General features: G+C 43.2%; 1 protein-coding gene across 1 annotated transcript in view; it reads right to left on the minus strand.

Annotated features, from left to right (window-relative positions):
* LOC110307206 (b(0,+)-type amino acid transporter 1-like) overlaps positions 1–3022 on the minus strand; it is a 24636-nt gene extending 21614 nt beyond the window's left edge. The window contains exon 1 of the mRNA XM_021179483.1: positions 2907–3022. The gene's annotated coding sequence lies outside the window, so the exon portion shown is untranslated. The remainder of the gene's footprint in view (positions 1–2906) is intronic.
* Positions 3023–3466: the final 444 nt, after the last annotated feature.

Here is a 3466-nt window from a genome sequence, read left to right on the forward strand (position 1 = left end):
AGAGAGAGAGAGAGAGAGAGAGAGAGAGAGAGAGAGAGAGAAGCAAAGAAGTTGTTTATAGCAACAAGTGCCTGTAATCTCCAGGAACCCAAGATAAGAGGATCAGATCAAGGCCAATCTTATCTACACAGCAAGACCTTATCTCAAAATACCCTTGGTGTGAGTGCATGTGAGTGCATGTGTGTGTGTGTGTGTATGTAATATTAACAAATTAAAAAGAAAAAAGTCAGTAGTTGCCAGGAAAAAAATTGCTAGAATTCAATACAAATAATAAAATCTGAAAGTAACTGAGAAAAATTGTTTGAACTGCATGATTTAAGTCCACGAAAATCTCAGGTGTCAACCTATATACTAATCAACCTAAAAGTCAAATTGAGGCCCATCAAGCAGAACAAGGGTTGATTGGAACCAAAATGTAGATAGCCACGGGGGAAGAAATACCCAGTGGCTGAGAGTCCGAGCTCCTGAAACAGAATGGGAGGGGCTGGAGTTGCTGTTGTTGTTTTTCCTTTACACTAATAAGAACAAGAGGGAGGTTGCAGCAGCCAGCACAGGATGCTGACTGGATGTCTTCCATCACACTTAGCTCCAGGTGAGAAGTGAGAGGAGCAGGAAAAGGCTTTCCCGGGTGTTTGTGGGTATCTGTATGGCGCAGGAAGTCTGCAGAGACTGGAGCCCATGTCGCATGTTTCCCCATGGCTAAAGAATTCTGTGACTTCATTCTTATGACATTTCATAATACTTTCTCATTTCCGCCCTTCAGTTAACATAAAAAGGGATGGTTAATCGGGTACAATCATTTCGAAAAATCTTTCTCCGGAATCACTGATGATCAGCAGATGGTTTGAGATGGTGGGGGGCTAAGAACGAGAGTCCTGTGTTGCTAGGGAGGTTCGTTTCTAGACGTCTATGTCCCATGTAGGAGGAGAGGAGGAGACTATAGCTAGGAGGCTGGGACCAAACCCTGGGTAGCCACAGGGAACTCTTGTGAGCACCCACTCATGATTAAACTGTGTCATTACTTAAGTGATTTGATAGCTCAGCAACTTTAAAAAATGTGTTTGTTTTATGTATGTGAGTACAATGTAGCTGTCTTCAGACACACCAGAAGAGGACATGGGATCTCATTACAGATGGTTGTGAGTCGCCACATGGTTGCTGGGAATTGAACTCAGTACCTCTGGGACAGCAGTCAATGCTCTTAACTGCTGAGCCATCTCTCCAGCCCACATTTGCACTTTAAATGTATGAATGACTCTTCAACAAGATAAGGCATAAAACTTAGAATATTGTCATGCACTCATGGTGTCAGAAATGTCAATAAGATATTTGTGTCTTTCTACAGTGGCGCCATTTGAGTAATAATCAGTTCACTAAGTAGGTAGTTTCGCTAGCAGCGACTTGCTAAGTAATCCCACTCTCTTTGCTAGTCAGGCCAAGGGAAACACAATTTCCTAATTCCACTTTCTTTATTTTGAGTCAGGGTCTCACTATTTAGCCCTGGCTAGCGTGGAACTCACTATATAAACCAGGCTAGTTAGTCTCCACCTCCTAGAGTTATGCCTGACTCTGCTTCCCTACTGCTGAGATTAAATGTTAATTTTAACCCCCAGATCACAAGCCATACAGTATGCAAATACATATACTCTCGGAAAAAGAAAAGGAAAGAAAAGAAAAGAAAAGAAAAGAAAAGAAAAGAAAAGAAAAGAAAAGAAAAGAAAAGAAAAGAAAAGAAAAGAAAAAAAGAAATCAGAGCTAGCAATGTCGAGAGACAAAAGCAATGCATTCATATCGTTCTAAGGGAGGACAAGGGAACCAAGCGTCCTTGGTAATGTCTTCTAGGGTACTGCATAGATTCTAGATTGTACAGAGGAAGGTCAGAAGGGGGAAGAATGAGACCCAGGGAATAACTGCCCTGCTGTCTTCTGGCTGATCATTATCTCAGGGCTCATAAGGCAGAGGTATCGTTTTGTTTTTTGTTTTTGTTTTCGAGACAGGGTTTCTCTGTGTAGCCCTGGCTGTCCTGGAACTCACTCTGTAGACCAGGCTAGCCTAGAACTCAGAAATCCGCCTGCCTCTGCCTCCCAAGTACTGGGATTAAAAGCATGCTCTACCACCCCCTGGCTAGAGGTATTGTTAATAAGAAAATTGCTATTGCCTTCAGGGTAGTTGGGCCCTTGTCTCACGTTCCTTATATGTCTGCACTATTGTTACTGGAATCCTAGATGCTGGCAGGAAAGACCAACTCAAAGCAGAGGATACGTGCAAAATGGAAGCAAAGATGCTAAGCTTTCATCCTGCTTCTAGCTACAGGGGTGGGGGGGGGTGAGAGGGTGCGGTGGGATTTCATGTGCAACGTGTGGGCATCTGCAAGCTGGAAGAGGAACAGAAAGAGATTCCAGCCAGGGCCGTTCACAGCCTGGGTTTGTACTCCACTAACAGACATTCTTACTGCTAAAGTTTAACACGGAGAAAGGCCTCTTGCAAAAGTCTAAGATTCCTGTTGCCTGTGGGAGACTAAAAGGATTGCTTTCTGTGGCTTTGTGTATTTGTTTCTATGTTGGTTTTGGCTTTGAGGTGGTGCCTTGCAATATAGTCCCAGCTGACTGTGAACTCTGCCTTAGCTTCCGAGTGTTGGATTATAGGCATATACAATCATACTCGATCTTCCCCTACCCCACAATAGATACACAAACATTTTTTTTTATTCATAGGACTATGTTGTTGTTGTTGTTGTTGTTGTTGTTGGAAAGGAAGGTTAAGAGGGAAAACCACAGTATGCCATCCAGGTCCAGGAATCAAATCTTTGCCACAGGGATTAAAGTACTGATCCTAGCATTGAACTATGAAGCAACGTCCGCAAGGCAGGGAAAGGTATAATGATGCAACCAATTCCCTCCACTCACCTCCTCCTATCAGATGCAAAGCTATCGTGCTCTGGAGGAAAATAAAGAGTGGAAAGAAGCTAATGACTTGCAGTGAAGACAGAGACCACTGAGGCCATTCTCCAAGCATCGTCCTCTGGAACAAAAACAAACAAACAAAAGGGGCGTTAACTGGGGAAATATATATATTTGTATACTGAAGACATTTCTTCTCGGGTAGAGGGGGCATACCCTGAGCATGCTCAGTTCCAGTTCATGGACCACATATTCAAAACAACAATAAAGACAAGCCTCTGCGTGGAATGTTCCTGTTGCAATGTGCAATGTTTCCATGACAGGTCACCTGAGCAGAATGAGTCAGAGTGGCTCAGGATTTGGGCTGGTTCCGTCTAAGTTTCACAGAATTTTCTTGGTTGGTGGTGGAGACTTTGACAGGGCATGATTAGTCATGTAAAGAGGCGGGAGTTTCTACTCCTGTGAGTACCTATGAGTTTGTCCCTAAAGGAGCCCCCTGGCAGCTAATTGTAGCCTCAGAAGATCTTCAGTTCAGAGACGATCTTAAACTTTTTTTTTTTTTTTTT

The sequence above is a fragment of the Mus caroli genome, chromosome 12, assembly GCF_900094665.2.
Source record: "Mus caroli chromosome 12, CAROLI_EIJ_v1.1, whole genome shotgun sequence".
Lineage (NCBI taxonomy): Eukaryota > Metazoa > Chordata > Mammalia > Rodentia > Muridae > Mus > Mus caroli.